Source organism: Diplotaxodon limnothrissa, unplaced genomic scaffold, assembly GCF_057381915.1.
Source record: "Diplotaxodon limnothrissa isolate DT_005_m unplaced genomic scaffold, D_limnothrissa_male_GT1.1 unmapped_scaffold_4, whole genome shotgun sequence".
NCBI lineage: Eukaryota > Metazoa > Chordata > Actinopteri > Cichliformes > Cichlidae > Diplotaxodon > Diplotaxodon limnothrissa.
In genome coordinates this window covers 3019517-3037500 of record NW_028188558.1, presented here as the reverse complement: position 1 = coordinate 3037500, position 17984 = coordinate 3019517, and the positions used below count along the sequence as shown (strand labels likewise).

Here is a 17984-nt window from a genome sequence, read left to right as displayed (position 1 = left end):
GGATTATATATGTATATGTATTATATTAGTATCATATATATCAGGTGCTGCTGCTTTCAGTCATTGTGCAAATGTGCTGTTTGTAAGCTTGTAAAGCTGCAGTCAGCTGAGACTGAAGAAGTCACCTGATCAGTGAGCAAACGTTTCTGAAAACGTCCAGATGAACAGAATCAACCTTTTGGGATCAGCCAGCAATGCAGCATCATTGTTGTTCAGCTTCAGAGGTTTGCAGGAATGAACTGATGACCAGAAACAGCTGCAAAGTCCAAGAAAATACCAGCTGGAGTTCAGCTGCATTTGAAGAAGTCAAAGAAAAGTAAGGATGGCAAAGGGCGACGTTTTCTTCCAAAGAGCTGCAAACATGGTCGACGCCTCATTAGAAGAATCATCTGGACATTTGTGAGGAACTCTAACCAAGAAAGCAACGTCACACAGATCCAACAGACAGTTTCCATGACTGCAAGTGTTGAGTGGAAAAATGCTACATTGCATTATTGCATCCTCTCACCACAGGAGGCGCTGTTGGCACCACTGATTGCTGATCAGCTGTTCTCTGATGATCTGATTGATACTGTGAATAACGGGACTCACTGAACTCTGTGACACAGTGAAGATTACAGAGTTTAACTTCACCCTTTAAGACTGACCACAGAACCAAGTCCGCCAGAGCTTTTGTTATATTTTTACATGCTGTGGAGCCATTTGTGGGAGCATTTCAAGTTGCTATACATCAATACAACTGTTATAGCTCTAATTTTAATAATATGTATGCATTAAGTCCATAGTAACTACATAAACTGCAAAAAAAACCTCTGCTCATCCATCTCTGTGTGTATCAGGATACATTTGGTTCATAATACACAGAAAAATCAGAGTTATTACCTGTAATAAATGTGAAAGATTCCTGCAGTGATAACCAGGCAGGACTGAAACACATCCAAGCTGTCACCACGGTAACAGCAGCGTCCATCCACAGGTGAGGGGAGGAGCAAAAAGAGGGACTTTGACCATTTTATACTAAAAACACTCAACTAATGTTTCTAATATGAAACAAATAAGCCCACATTAATGTGAGCGTTTATTAAATAATAATAATGATGATTTCCTCCTGATCTCATTTCCACAGCAGAGAAAACTGTGGTGTATATTGAGGTGGAGGGTGTGGTCTGTGGCTCAGGTGTAGAGTGAGGGTGGGGTGCACCACAGCAGCATGCTGGGACTGCTGAGGGTGGAGGAGGGAGTGATGATGACATCAGAGCTGCAGCACAGAGACCAGTGAACACACAGTCTGTTCATCTTTGCATAGATACAATATACAGCACAATATTGAATGACAGACACGCTGTGGGAGCTTCCACAGATACACTGACGTCAGCATCCAGAGTCCTCCTGCTGCTCCCCCCTCAGAGCCCCGTGATCAGCACCAACACATTCAGTTAGATGACAGAGTCCAGCTGCAGCTAGAATCAGCTCCCCTCTGTGAACAACAGCACAGCGTCAGTGTTTCACACTCAGTGAAAGGAGGAAACAGCAGAAGAACACCATGTGTGCTACGTTTCCCAGGACACACTACAAACTGCACAAATACAGAGCAGCACGTGGAAGGACCTGGAGCTGCATTTACAGAGCTGCAGACAGCGTGATGTCCTGTATGGACAGGTGGAAGGAAGCAAGTCCTCAGCTGGAACACTCGTGTTTGTCCACAGACAGGAAACACAGCAGGAAACTTCCTCACAGAAGTGCAGCTCATGGATAACACACTTCCTGTCAGTCAGAATGAGGCTGCAGCCAAACACAGAAAGGTGTTTTTGTCCAGATGAGCCCAGAGAAGAAACACGAGTGTTCACAGACATCAGAAGCTCAGAGAGGTGAAACATGAGGTTGGAGTCCTCGTCAGCATCCAGAAGAGCTGCTGTGAAACCCTGAGTACTCATGACAGACTCTGATGGCACAAACACATCATGATTCAAACAGAAAGACAAACATGGAGCTCCTGATCCTCCTGCATGAGAACAAGCTGACATGAGCGCTGTGTCTGAGAGTGTCTCCCTGTCACAGTGACAATAACACAGCTGCTGCTCACAGTCATTAAACTGACCTGAGGTCAGCTGTGCTCCTTACATATGAACCATGTGACCTCACATCAGTGCTGTGGATGACTGTAGTCATAGAAGAGTAGAGCTGTAGCAGGTGGTGTGAGGAGGAGGTGGTGTATTCTAGTTAACGCAGTACTGAAACACTCCAGCAGAGGGCGCTGTTAAGTCCTTATTGTAACACAGTTACTGTGTGCAGTTAGACTTCATACATAATCTGCACTTATTTCCATCAGACATGCTGTCAGTAAATGATTGGTTTCTATTGATTCTACTTCCTGTTGACTCGTTTGATGACAGTGAAACAATCACAGCTGATTGTGTGATGATGTAAACTGTCACTGTTACATTCAGTGTGTGTGACATAATGTTAGTGCAGGCTGATAACAGCCTGGTTCTGTTAGAAACACATGAACGTGTCCATAGATCAGTGTGTGTTTAACATGAGAGCTTCAGCCCTGCTGATGTGTTAAATAAAGACATGCAGGAAAACTGATGAGACTCTGAAATAACTCTTTATATTTATAATGTAACTCTGCATCAAAAGAACAACAAAGGATCCCAGACAGGTTTCTGTGAACAAAGACCATTCTGATGTTTCTGTGTTTCTAACACTTTGACATTATTAGTAAACAGACTGCAGTGAGCAGCATTTATAAAGAGCTTCTATATAAAGATATGACAGCTGTTTGACAAGTTTATCACTCTGTGTTTGGACCTGATCAGTCCAGCTGTTTACTTGAAACATGTTCATTTACCTGTTCTGTTATATTCATGTTCTTGTCTCTGTTGAAAACACATTTTAATGTCCCTCAGATTTTTCTCCCAGATGAATAAATATAAAAATGACACAAACTGACTGCAGCTACTTTTTGTCCTTTCTGTCAAAAACCTTCATGTGACTCATGAGAGACACGTTTCAGCTGTTTGTGACAGATCAGAGGCCAACAAGTCATTTATAACACTTTCCATCATTGTTTAAAGTTCTCAGTGTTTCTGTGTTGCTGCGTATAGGATCTCCCAGCATCATCACTGTGCTGTCCAATCATTGTGTGCGAGGTTACCCTTATAGTGCGATGTGTGTTTGCACAAAGAGAAGCATGTGTGTCAAATATAAATAAGCACAGAACAGAAACAGCTGCTCGTTTCTTCTGTTTAGAGTCAAGTTAGTGTTTTGTGTCTTTGTTTGAGGCCTGATGTCGAGCAGAGGTGTGTGTAACTGCACTGCTCTGTTATATGTGTGAAGTGTGTGCTTCTCTTCAGCATCATCTTTGTCACTGCTGATTCCTTTGTGTCATCATGTGTTGAGAAGAGAGAACAGTTATAACGGAGGAGCAAAAGGAAGCCCTGAAATCTGCATCAACAAGGAAGTGTTGGCTCACCAGTGATCCCAGCAGAGCCACTGGTTTGGCTCCAGTTGTTCTAGATTCAATGATGTTGTTGCTACAGATACATGTCAGCATCTTTATTGTAGTAAAGTCTTGTAATGTGAAGATAGAAACAAGGCAGCAAACAGCTCCATGATCTGATCTTAATGATGTTGTTTTTATTCCTGTCTGTCAGAACTGGATTGGAAACTATCAAAGGTCTAAAAACAGCCTCGACCCTCCCACAGAGCAAACTTTACACACGTCATCTTTCAGCTACAATCTTTGTTGCAGGGATCTTCTGCCAAACAAGGCTGAGAGAAGATTTCTTACAGCTGTCATGTTGATGCTGTTTCAGTCTTTGGGCAAACACACTCATATATTAGGGCTGATATCAGGGCTGCACAAGTTCTTTGTGTTTGTGATCATGAATAACAGAAGTGTGCCTGTTGAAGATCATGTTTCTACATTATTATATGTCCTGTTATTGTTCTGTGTTATATTCAGCTTTCAGCATCCTTTCCCAGCCCCCTGTTACACCATCCATACAAAGCCAGTCTGACTGTGAGCCAATGTGTTTGTTTGTGTTGGATCAATAGATTTGACAGACTTGGTTGATCCAGAGGGAAACAGTCCAAATTCAGATCTGAATCAGAATCAGAATCAGAATACTTTATTGATCCCTGGGGGAAATTAATTTTTGTTACAGTGCTCCATTTTAAACCAACATTAAGACAATACACTAACTAAGAATAGTACAATATATACATATATATACATACATACATACATACATAAGTCACTCATAAATAAATAGTTGGAAAAGAAACATGTGTAGCTGTAGCAGTAAACAGTGTGTTAAGTGGATGCGTTGTACAGGGAGATGGCCACAGGCAGGAATGATTTCCTGTGTCGTTCAGTGGTGCTTTTCGGTAATCTCAGTCTCTCACTGAACGAGCTCCTGTGACTGACCAACATGTCATGGAGTGGGTGGGAGGTGTTATCCAACATTGTCTTTATCTTGGACAGCATCCGCCTCTCTGACACCACCTTGAGGGAGTCCAGCTCCATCCCCACAACATTGCTGGCCTTACGGATTAGTTTATTAAGTCTGTTGGCATCTGCGACCCTCAGCCTGCTCCCCCAGCATGCAACAGCATAGAGGATCGCACTGGCCACAACAGACTCATAGAAAATCCTCAGCATTTTCTGGCAGATGTTGAAGGACCTCAGTCGCCTCAAAAAATAGAGACGACTCTGGCCCTTCCTGTAAAGTGCTGTGGTGTTTTTAGCCCAGTCCAGTTTATTGTCAATGTGTACTCCAAGGTATTTATAGTCCTCCACAATGTCAACACTGACCCCCTGGATTGAAACAGGGGTCAAGTGTTTCCTGGTCTTCCTGAAGTCCACGATCAGTTCCTTGGTCTTTGCCACGTTGAGCTGCAGATGATTCTGCTCACACCACGTGACAAAGGAGTCGACCACAGCCCGGTACTCTGTCTCATCATCCCTGCTGATGCATCCAACCACCGCAGAGTCATCAGAAAACTTCTGAAGATGGCAGGTCTCTGTGCAGTGGCTGAAGTCTGTGGTGTAGAGGGTGAAGAGGAAGGGGGAGAGGACAGTCCCCTGTGGTGCCCCTGTGTTGCTGATCACCTTGTCAGACACACACTGTGGGAGACGTACATATTGTGGTCTTCCTGTCAGGTAATCAACAATCCAGGACACCAGAGAAGCATCCACCTGCATCGCTGCTAACTTATCACCCAGGAGGGTCGGCCTGATGGTGTTGAAAGCACTGGAAAAGTCAAAAAACATGACCCTCACAGTGCTCGCCGGCTGGTCCAGATGGGTGTAGACACGATTGAGCAGGTAGATGATGGCGTCCTCAGTTCCGAGGCGAGGCTGATAAGCGAACTGAAGGGGATCCAGATGTGGTCTTACTATGGGTCGCAGCTGGTCCAGGATGAGCCTTTCCAGGGTCTTCATGATGTGGGAGGTCAGTGCCACGGGCCTGTAATCCTGGGGGCCACTGGGACGTGGCGTCTTTGGTACAGGGACGAGGCATGATGTCTTCCACATCACCGGGACCCTCTGCAGACTCAGACTCAGCATAAACAGTTTATGAAAGACTCCACACAGCTGGGGGGCACAGGTCTTGAGGACGAGGGGACTCACTCCGTCTGGTCCAGCAGACTTGCCTGAGTGAAGTCTCCTCATTTGCATCTCAACCTGGTATTGAGTGAAGGTGATGGGTGGGGGAGGGGTGTCAGGAATCTCACAGGAGGCAACAGCGCCATGTGAAGAGAGAGGCTGGCACAGTGGTGTGGCTCTGGATTCCAGGCTGACTACAGGTGAGGTTGTGGGGGTGGGAGCAGACACTGTGGTGTCGAATCTATAGGGCTTTGGAGCGTGATGTCACGGGGGTGGGCGTGGAAAGGATTTTGGCCCGATCCGCCATTTTTGGGGTCTAAGTAAGGAGCAAAAGCATAGCCATGGTTCGTACTTGCTGTGTGGTCGGCTGCAATGTTCGATCTTACGACCGGCACGGGAATAAGTTTGGATTGTCTTTTTATGCTTTCCCAACCTGGAAGCAACATGAAGGAGCTCATGTATCGGATATTACCAAACGAAGGCGTCTAGCCTGTATAGAAGCCGTGAGACGAGCTGATATCAAGTTCTGTTACGTCTCCAGATATCAGTTGGTGTGCTCAAGACATTTTCATTCCGGTAAGTTCTAAATATGTTCACATCACACTTTATAGCTGAATAATATCATCGTTGGTGGTCTCGGAAGTTATAGAAATTGCGATCAAACATCGAATGGAGTGACTTGATTGGTTGATGTAAAGACAATAAATGAAATGAGACAGGAAGGACACAAATTGGCGTTAATAATTTGCCCGATTATTAATGTGTTAATTTGCATCTACTTTACAATTATGGGCATATAATATGATAACAATATTTTAGCAGTTCAATGATAAATGTATAACATTAATTATGGTGGGGGGTGGAAAATGGCTATTTCACTCGATGCACTCCAGCTGACTTGCCTTGGTATGAATGACGACGTACTCAAGAGTTTGGCGGCTTGAAAGTAGCCAAATCTTACACCCAGCCATTTGTAAATTGGATGTGCGCCTCCAGTGACTTGTAATTACGAAACTGGTTCGCTGTGTAAGCGCTTACTCCACAAACAAGATACGTGAAGATATCGGGGTAGGACAGTGGTGGTAAGTCGTCTGGGTCTTTACTCCACTGCCGTATTTCAAATGGGTCCAGATTTGCGATGCACTCTATTTTTTTTTCAAGTACCGCTGCTTCGCCTCTGGACGCAATCGGTCTCTATACCGTCCGTTTTCTTTTGAGCTGCTTTTAAGCATGTTTCTTGTCGTCGTCGTTCCAACACAGTGTGTTTGTTTTGATTCGTAGACCCCGAAAATGGAGCTGCGCTCCCACAATGCATTGCGGCATGACGTCAACTCCAAAGCCCTATTGAAAAACAGATTCAACTCATTGGCTCTATTCTCACCTCCCTCAGCTCCCCTGCTGTTGGTTGGCCTGAATCCAGTGATGGTCTTCATGCCCCTCCACACCTCTCTCATGCTGTTCTGCTGGAGTTTCCACTCCAGCTTCCTCCTGTAATTGTCCTTAGCCTCTCTGATCTTGTCCTTTAGTAACACCTGGATCTTCCTCACCTCCTCTTTGTTGCCCCCTCTGTAAGCCCTCTTCTTGTTGTTGAGGAGGGCTTTGATGTCCTTAGTCACCCACGGCTTGTTATTTGGGTAACAATGAACAGTCTGAGCTGGAACAATGGAGTCGGTGCAGAAAGTTATGTAGCCTGTGATACACTCAGTAAGCCCATTGATGTCCTCGGCGTGAGGCTCACAGAGTGTTTCCCAGTCGGTCACCTCGAAACAGCCCTGTAGTTCTGCTATTGCCTCCTCTGACCACCTCCTGACAGTCCTGGTGGTCACAGGTTCCCTCCTCACAATTGGCACATAGCGGGGGGTGAGGTGAATCAGGTTATGATCTGACCTACCAAGTGGGGGGAGGGAGGAGGAGCTGTATGCATCCTTGACGTTAGCATACAGTAAGTCTAAAGTTTTCTCTCCCCTGGTGGGACAGTCCACATATTGTTTGAATGTTGGTAGTGTATTGTCCAGTGATACATGGTTGAAGTCACCCGAGATCACAATAAAGGCACTCGGGTGCTGAGTCTGTAACCGAGCTATGGCAGAGTGGATAGTGTCACATGCAGCTGTGGGGTTTGCAGAGGGAGGAACATAAACAGCCACTAAGATGACGTGAGAGAATTCCCTGGGTAAATAATACGGCCTGAGTCCAACAGCACACAGTTCAGTGTCCGGGCAACAAATCCTTTCTTTGATTGTTATGTTGGCAGGGCCTGGCCAGCGAGCCGGCCGGCATCAGGGCGATCAGCTGATCTCTGGAGTAAACAGTCCGTGAGTGTAGGAGATGTGCCGCGGTCCCGTTCCTTGATAAAAGTAACAGTTCCACGGCCACCAGAAGAACAAAAACTCTCTCAATCCACATGATTGAGTAAGAGATAGAAAACGGAGGAAAATACAAGTCAGAAAAAAAAAAGAATACGTAAGAAAAAAGAGCTAAAGTAAGAGAAAAGCAGGAGCGACTGTAACAGGCTGCACGCTGGTTGGCGCATGTGCACTAGATCTAATGAAATGATGGAGGCTGTTTCCTACCACGGTGCTGATGTGTGACTAACAAGGCTCATGGTCTCCAGCAGACAAGCGCCTGGAATGAGGTGAGCTGAGTGTTGCTTTGGTGGGTCTATGCCCACCAGGGGCGGATCTAGAAGGGTGGCATGGGGTGGCAAGTGCCACCCTAAAAAAGATCCCTTGCCACCCCAAGTGCCACCCCAGTTTTGCATTTGACAGTGTTGTTTATTAAAATAAGATAGCATTAACAGTTTGAGCGTAGTTACAGTCAGCAGTGAATATAAATGCTAAAACTGAATATATTCCATAGTGTCCCCCCCCCTCTATCAGTAACAAATGGTTCAGCCCATAGCAGGACCGGCTTTTTTCTTGTTTACAGCAGCAAGCGATGCTTATGATCGTGCCAGAGCACATTTTGAACAACACCATGGAAATTTCTGATTTTACACAGCTGGGTGGATGTTACACTGTGGAAATGAAGGAAGGTGAGTGTTATTAACCCTCTGTGGTCCACGAACACGCTGCACCTCCAGATCACATGACTGATGTAAGCTGACACAGCAACAAGCTGCAGCAACACTGAGTCTGTTTCAGCCACATTGAAAGTTCGGACTTCAAAGTTTTTACATTTTAATTACAGGCCAGTAAATCCAGAGTTATGATCATATATATCAGCCACGCTTTGTTCTAAACACTGTCGTCACGTTTGTGTGTGTTTTAAGCTCGAAAACAGGAAAAAAAGGAAAAAATCCACATGTTTCCTATCGATGGAAAAATGCACCATGTCGACCAATTAAAAAAAGTCAACATTTGGTTGTTTAGGAAGAGGGAAAAGTTTTGGGAGTGACGGTAACGACAGCGAGACAGAGTGAGAGTGAGAGAGAGAGAGATAGTTTAGATGTGGGAGATTTGTGACGTTTAGTGTGGAGTGTTTACTTAGTGTGTTGTATTGTCTTGTGTAAGCTGTTCTGTTGTGTAGTCGTTGTTTTGTGTGTCAGTGAGGGCACTAAAGGCACATTTGTAAACACTGTCACTAAGTAGAAAACCAGCGGAGTGATACGCCTGCTGTTGTCAGGCCTGCAGGTTTCTCCCTGTGCTCTTCTGTCTTTTGGTGGACAAACTTGTTTTTTACTGACTGTGACAAAGTGGGTGAGAAGACCATTTGTCTACATTCTTAGTTAACATTCTTGTTTTGATTTAACCATATTTCACATGTAATCTGCAACAGGCAAACATCTACTATCCCGGGTTTGTTTATGTTCTGCACTTTTACAGATTATATAATATAACATCTTGGTTTAAATCAATTCATACACATTTGTTAAGTTAACATGTTCTTTATTTCAACTGTTAATTGGTATTGTTTAGAACTTACCTTACCTACCTGTCTTCCAGAAGCAAAAGGAGGAAATGTAGTTTTACTTCCTGCTTTATACCTTCTGGGTTCATCTGAGGTCACAGGAAGAGACCAAGTGCAGAAGGGGAAGAATTCTTATAATTTAATAAAGTTGATTTTAGAGGGTTTATAAAGAAATAGATTTACTGTTGTGATATGTATTGATTACACCACAGAGTTTATGTTGCCAGTCAAGAGGAGTAGTAGAGGATTGAATATAATCATGTTCATCTTACCTACCTACTGAATGGAATAGTCCAGAGGAGAAATTGTTTGATTAAGTGGACTATTTAAGCAGAAGAACTCAGGTGTTTCGAGAGAGAAAGGTTCAGGTCAGCGTAGCTGTGTGCAGTTTGACCTTAATTTCCGTTGATTTAAGTTCAGTTATGTTTATTTGAATTGAGTTAATTATAGAGTTGAGTTTCTTATTTGTTTCTTTGTAAATATTGTTGGGCCACAGAATGGTGAATAAATCACTTGCTACACTGGACAACATCAGTCTCCTGCACTTCTTTGACCGCTTAAGTCGAGTCTTACCACACTGGCACACATCATTTGTGGAGCATCTTATTGCGACACCTGATTGTTCTCTCATTTTAGTTTTAGTAATATTTTAAATGGTTGTAGAAAATGAAAAAAACAGCAGGTGTATTGGCTGCATTTTTAGATAAATAGTTGTTTATGTTTACAAAATCTATAATTTATATTTGCATTTCAAGTTATAAACATTTACTCAACATGTCTGTGTTTCTTTACAGTAAAAGATGCTGCTAGGATTTTAGGTTCTTTGTGTGATTTCAGATCAGTAATAGTTATATTAATAGTAATACTAATGCAGTATGTCAGTGAAAACACAACTAAATTCAGTTGAGCTGAAAAGATACAAACAAGGCGATGGGGGAAAAAATAAAATGAAACAATCTGAGGTTGTCATGGTCCTGGGCCATGTTGGCCCAGTATTCTTAGTTTCATGTATTTTTGTATTTTGTTCCTTATTTAGGCCATGTTTCCTGGGTTGCCCTGTTATGTTGTTCCCTAAGTGTTTTCCCCTTGTGACTCTCACCCTTGTGTGCCCCTCTGTGTATTTGTGAGCCCTCGTCTCTCCTTGTGTTTATTCCATGTTTTCCCCAGCCCGTTATGTCTGTGTTCTCCCTGTGCTCTCTCTCCTCCTGTCTGAACCTCTGTGTACTTCCTGTTTTACTTTGATAATCTCTCGTCTGTATGCGTCATGTTATGTTCACTCCTGCCCTGTCTCGTTATGGTTATCTGTGTCAGCTGTGTTTCCCGTGTGTTCCCACTTCCCTCGTTAACCCTCTGTGTATTTATGTGCATGTCTCCCTCAGGTCAGTGTTGCGTCGTCAATGTCTCCTCCCCGAACCTGTGTGTCTTTCTGTTCCCTTGGTCTTCAGTTGGTATTCCCGGCTTTGTTCTGTTTCTTTGCAACTCCTGCAATAAAGCAGTAGTGATGGGCAGATGAAGCTTCATGAAGCACTGAAGCTTTTCATCCAATTGGTTCACTCCAGTGCAAAGCTTCTTGAAGCTTCATTTGCTCTAGTAGGACACCTACTGGACGTAAAAATATTAGTTGGCATGAATTTGAAGAGTGTGGCCTTTTGCACACAGCCTGTAAATGTCAACAACAAAAGGAGTGTGTAAAACATGTATATTGTAGTGATGCAGTATACTGTGTATATTTATACTGGCAGTATGGAACATGATTATTTGGAAATGCTTAAAATGGAAATGATCATTCACTGTGAGGTGAGGTGTGGTTGGGGTGTGGACAGTGGTTGTGCTTTTGTAACGTTGAGGTATGGACAGCTACACACTGAGGCTTTGAGCCTCAGTCCTGCCTGTTCACATTTTATTCTGTAAAAACTAAATTTTCACTGCTTTTATGACCTTTTTAGTGGGGAGAACATAGCTGGGATTTAATGATTTAACAAATCTTTTGAATCCTTTGTCCTCCACAATGCTAAATGGCTGGGAGTCCTCAATCACCATGCTGACCAGGGGCCCGTTCTTCGTACGTCGCTTACTACATCCAAGATCAAATGACACATCCAAGATCAAATCATCGCGCTAACCGTGAGCTCGCTAATCCGGTTCCCCGAACACACCTGCTGTTGACGATTACTACAGCTGGACGCAGGAATGTGACATCACTGGGTGTCGTAAAAGGGGCTACGCATCGATAGTAGAAACATTGATCGGCAACCCGCTGATTGGTCGGCGAAAATGTCCAAGGGGCGTGCTCGGTATTTTCCGGCAGCAGAGCAAGAACTCATGAGTGAGGGATTACAGGAGTTTCAGAGTTTAATTAAAACGCAAGAGAACACTGCAAAGGCTGCAAAAGCAAGGAGAGAGGGCTGGCAGAAAGTTGCTGACAAATCAAACTCGTAGGTAATTTAATAATAATAATAATAATGGATTGGGTTTATATAGCGCTTTCCAAGGCACCCAAAGCGCTTTATGATACCACTATTCATTCACTCCCACATTCACACACTGGTGGAGGCAGCTACGGTTGTAGCCAGGCTGCCATATCGCGCCATCGGCCCCTCTGGCCAACACCAGTAGGCGGTAGGGTAGATCTATCATATGACACTATATTGTCCAATATCATATGGCATTATATTATATTATAATATGTTATATTATATCCCCTTTCACATTAGAGCCACAACAGGACCCACAAGAACATGGGAACAAGTAAAAGTGGAATACAGGAGTATTCTACAGAATGGTAATATTTATCTCTTAGATTGCTTTTCGTCTCTTGGCAAGGTAATACTGGCCTGTAATACTCTGTTAGTTTGTTCATAACAGCAACCAAGAAAAGGGCAGAGGAAAAAAAGACAGGTGGTGGTCCTGCACCCCCTCGTCAACAAGTTGGTTAAGTAAATAATACCCTCACGGGAATATCGATATCTCTCTATGAGCACACTGTCGCGCTGAGCTAAAGGATCCTGTCTGTCCCGCAATATACGCTGAATTCTGAGGACTCTCCTTATCAATCTTGCACCTTCCGCAATGGGTTGGTCGCGTATACGGACAGGACATGGCTGCGACAGGCTTCCCAAATCCACCTTCGCTTTTATAGCCGTGGTCTCTCATCTTGATTACACGAAGTAATTTACAATTACTACTCTGAAATATGAATTACATCTGTAATAATCACATACATGTAATAGGATGTTAATAGTACATTTCCCTTTTTTAGGAAATGACCTGTATGTATCTGTGTGACATCAATAAAAGGATCAAGTGCTGCATTATCTTTAGTTACATTGATAATATTTATTTATGGTGAAACAGTGGAAAAATATCGCTGTTGCTTTCGTATAAATGAAGCGGGCATACCTGCGTGGCCGCGATCTAATCCTGTTTACATAAAGTAAACCTGCTCCCGAGCAGGTTTACGCTTACGGCTCTGTTGCTATGACAGCAAGTCCCGGATGAGCTTCGGGGAACCGACTGATCCAGGATCACGCGAAATTGTCAACAATCTAATCCGGCTAACCTACTTAGCGAGGTACGAAGAACGGGCCCCTGGTCTTCATCTATTTGAGATTGTTCTCTGAGGAAAGACAAAGACAAAGCACAAATATAAATATCACATACGTAACTTATTACAGCTGTATAATATTGTTATATCATTTAGTAACATTACTGCATCCTATATTATCATTGCATTTGATGGCTCACCTGGTCTTGCTCCACAATCGGTGTCCCCCTTATTCTCATGCAAAGCTCTGTAGTGCCTAAGCATGGATGAGGTGTTGTTGTTATATCCCAGCTCCCTGGCACATAGCAAACACCTCACCTTGTACAAAAGTACAGACAGCTTAACATAGGTTTTATTGCACCATCAGTATTATGAAAATACATCTTCTGTGGAAATTTACATACCTTGTTGGGAGATATAAGCTCAAAATGTTCCCACACAGGGGAGGACATCCTCCTCTTCTTAGCTGGCTCCATTCTCTCCTGACTTTCTCTCCTCACTCTCATAAACCTCCAAACTCTCTCCAAACTCTCACTAACCGCAGCTCTCCATCAAACACCCACATTTTGAATGAAGTCTGAGGGGTTTATATCGCTGTCATATCTCGCGGCAAAGTTCGAACCACTTCATGAACCAGTCACGTGGTACAGCCGGGCAGCGAGGCTTCGGACGTCATCATTTTCAGCTCCTCCCATAAATGAAGCAAGCCTCGATACGCGCTTCGCGGAAACGCCCCCTCCATTACTCGACACACGCTTCGAAGCCTCGATACAGAACGTCACATCACTATAAAGCAGTAATTTTGAGTTCAGTTCCTGTCTCCGTGAGTTTTGCGTTTGGGTCCTCTTCTGCCTCCACACAGCTTGTTCATGACAGTACGACGCAACCAGTAATGGACCCAGCAACTCACAACCCCTCCGCTGAGCTCCGGGAGGATTTGATTTATAGAGTGGAGTATCACTGTCAGGAGTGGGTGGCGCTGCCAGGGGATGAATACCGGGAAACCGTAGCCGTCCGTCTACAGCGGATGGCCACTTGTGTTTTGCCATTAGTTCTGTTCTCTGACTTCATGCACTTACGTTTTATTTTTATATTTTTTTCCAAAAAAAAAATGTTAGACAATCATATTTTAACTTTGGATCACATCTTGACTAAAAATGACAAATGTAGATATATGCATAATTAAGATTCTTTAAAATCACAATTTCCAGAACTGACTTTTAATTATAAGATTGACTTTGCGCTTTTGCTGTAACCTTGAAAGATAGTACCTGGAGAAGTGACTGAATTTGTTCATTTTTCTAACTGACCTGAGGTATGGTGGAAGAGAGTGTGGATTCCAAGTGCCTCAAGAAATCCTGCACCAGTTTGATGACATTCTACCTGCTCAGTACAGTCTATGTGGGGACGACAATCTCCAGGTTCATTTCACAAACTTGGAAAGACAGAGTGAGCTCCCTCGACCAGTCAACTGGACTACTGCAGTTGAAAATTATATAACACTCAAAAATATGACTGGACTTTAGAGGTCAATGTAAAATCATCTGCTAGATGTGAGTACAATTACCACTGACACTAATTGTCACAAACCAACTTTAATGAGTATTGAAAAAAATAGTACCAAAGTTTTTATATAAATAGTTTCACTACCGTCAACTTTTCAGTGTGTACGCTTTCTACCTGAAGAAATCAAAAGACCATACTGTACAAAATAACTTGTTCCTTTTAATTAGGTGTTGTAACAAACATGTTGATTAATTTGGAGATCTGTTTTACAAACAAAGGTTTACAAAAGCATTCAGCGAGACCTGTATTTATGTGGGTTTTTCTTTTTCTAACTCCAAGAACAACTTGCACATCTTACAAAAAAATTTAATCAAACACAAAAGTGTTTGATTAAATAAAGCCTTTTAAATGAATTTATCAGATTTTTTTCCCTGTGTTATTATACTAGCGTGTCTCAGTACATTAGAATACTTCAGAAATGTTTTATTTTGTTACATTGACAATTTCTTAACACAGTGAAATATGTCTAACTTGTTCAATTGTCCCACTATGATACTATGCTTTTGAAATTCCAAAACCTGATTGAACTTTCTGCGATGCATTAAACTTTATGTGATTTACAGAAATTATTAGAAACAAAATTTTCAGATTTTAAAATCACAAACTTCAAATGTTTGCTAAAACCATAAATGTGGCTTAAAAGCAAAAGGACTTGGACCTTAGGGAAGCCCAAACCCAGGAGAGTTCTGGATGCCATAATCCATGGCTTCTTGGAAGTCCTCATAACTGTGTAACACTGGGATTTTGATAGTATTTGCACAGACATCTGCTACAGGGAAGCGTGAAGTGGTCTGGAAAAGAAGTTTTGGCTTTGGCTGAATTGCTGCAGGAGGAAGTTCTCTCAGTCCAGTTGCAAACATAAGGATGTCTTCAAGAGACAGACTTCCATTTCTCTCTGAAAATGTAAAGAGAATAAAAGTTATTTCTAATGATAATAAACAGGAAACAGGGGCCATTACACTTTGCTGACATAAATGTACTCATTTCAACATTTTCAACCAAATTTAATACCTTCTACAGAAAGCAGATAGTCTTGCCAGTAGCTTAGTACTCTTGTCTCCTCTTGACGCCTAGAGCTGCCAGGTGGACCAAATTGCACATGGAAGATGTTCTCAAGAAGATCAGCTGTCAGCCTGGTCTCAGTGTAGCACATGAATGAGAAGAAGAGTGAAGGATGCTGTTCCAGGGCGTTTAGAAAATCGAGTGTTGCTAGACCCTTTCTGAAACTAGAAAACAGTCTAATTTTTAATAAAATGTTTAATGTTATTTGTACAAGAAAGCAAAACTTCACATCGGAAACTACTGTGTTAAGAAAGTAACCAACATTCTTATCTAGCTAAGACACTCATCCTGCTACAAAAAAAAAGTCCTCCTGAAAAAGGTCTTGCATTTAGAATATGTTTTTTCCATCCTTTAAATTTCACAGGAATAAAAAAAAGTAACAATTTATTCTTCTGAAAAGATTTCGTTAAATGGGCACATAATAGTCTGAATTCTATACCTTTGGATGGAAAGATGTTTTCGGTAGATGAAGTACCACTGAATGTAATCCGCTACTACCTTCTTCCTATCCTCCAGTGTCCTCATGAATCGAAAGCATCCTGCTGTCTGGAGCATGCTTGAGTGTTTTTCTGAGATTACTCGGAGCTCACTTAGAGATGTTGCATTCTTTATCTAAAGAGAAAAATATATATTACACACACATACAAGTGACATCCTTTGCATGCTGTCTATTAATGTGCGATATAACAGTCTTGGATTACACAATCCGTAATCAATTCAGGCATCAGTTAGTTACCAAGATTATGTTAAGTGGATAACTAAAACTAAAAATTTGCATTTATTGGTGTTTGTCATAATCATAACATCATAAATTTACCTCTAGTAGAGCCTTCTTGATTTCTTCATCTGGTATATCATCAATTGGTGCCTCGAATGTCTTGTCTTTTCCAACAAGGTACATAAAGAAGTTTGGAGATAAACAACAACCCTGGACCACCATGAACAATGGAAACTGCAATCATTCTTCCAACGTAGAAATATTCATTTTCATCTGCAGCTAAAGATAAAGACAATTCATTATAATAAAGTAATTTTGACCATGGAAAAAAATGTGAAAAAAATAGATACAGGCACTGTTTTTGGCTGCAGTGGTTATTATTATATTTACATGCTTCCATCTCCCTTTTCTGCTAGGTGAGAACTCATACTTTTCCACTTTCCTTTTCCTCACTCCCTGGCTCACAGAAACTTCACGTGTATGGCAGTCCATTCTCCCTGCAGCACGGACTACATGAGGGCACATCCTTTATCGCTATGCCTGTAATACTCTGCCTATTGCCTTCATATTAAATAATTTTTTGAACAATAATTATTGAAAATATTTTGTCATGTCATTATACTGCCGCAAGTAGAGGTGGCATGGGCCGTGAAACTGAGACACAGGCATAAGAGCCTCTTAATGCTTGTTTTGTTTGGGTTTACACCAGAGTGGAATTAACAAAAAATAGAGAGGGCATAGCCTAACATACGAAATAGGAAAATAATGATGTGTAATCTATTTATTTCAACAAAAAACTGTATTCTGAATACCACCTATTTATCTGTAGTATTATTAGAATCATGAGATTACAACACATTTACCTCTCCTCCACTTCTTTGAAGTGTGTCCCAGTCCTAGCGCACTGGTTAGCATGTTTTGGTTCGTGCAACTGGTCCGTCGGGTTATTGTCTCCCCAGGAACATTTCCGTTTTCTTTTTTCCTATTTCCGTTGTGCTTTGTGTGTTTTTGCAGCGCTTTTCTTTTTGCAGCGTTTTCCTTTTAGCAGCATTTTTCTTTTTGCAGTGCAGCGTTTTTCTTGAAGTTGCAGTGCAGCGTCTTTCTTTTTGCAGCGTTTTCCTTTTTGCAGCATTTTTCTTTTTGCAAGTGTTTTCTGAAGTTGCTGTCCGTTTGGCCTCTCAGGGCCACCGTATGTATCAGTTAACGACAGCCGTTAGCATCATTTCAGTGTTTCAGTCATAAAAACACTTCCTGTCTCTGTGGTGGTTACAGTGACATCATGCAGTTTGTGCTTTGACCTCCAGAGGGCGACAAATCAGCACAGACAGAGAGCTCCATTCAAACTTTGCTGCCATCAGGAATAATTCTTCAAATATAATCATCAGTGTTTGAGCAGTTATGATATCAGGGACAATCTAGACATGTGTGACAATACTGAACATGTCACATGACACACCTTAAACATCATGTGATCCACTCTCAGTCTGCACTTTCAGTCATGACTTCATGAATTTATGATCAGTTTACTCCTGAAATATTCAAATGCTGCAGGGTGAAGAACAACAAAGTGC

General features: G+C 42.3%; 1 protein-coding gene and 1 pseudogene across 1 annotated transcript in view; one reads left to right on the top strand and one right to left on the bottom strand.

Moving 5' to 3' along the window:
* The window catches only part of LOC146606895 (protein NLRC3-like), a 597012-nt gene that overhangs the window by 535620 nt on the left and 43408 nt on the right, over positions 1-17984 (top strand). The gene's annotated exons all lie outside the window — the stretch shown is intronic.
* On the bottom strand, positions 15274-16813 carry LOC146606897 (G2/M phase-specific E3 ubiquitin-protein ligase-like; annotated as a pseudogene).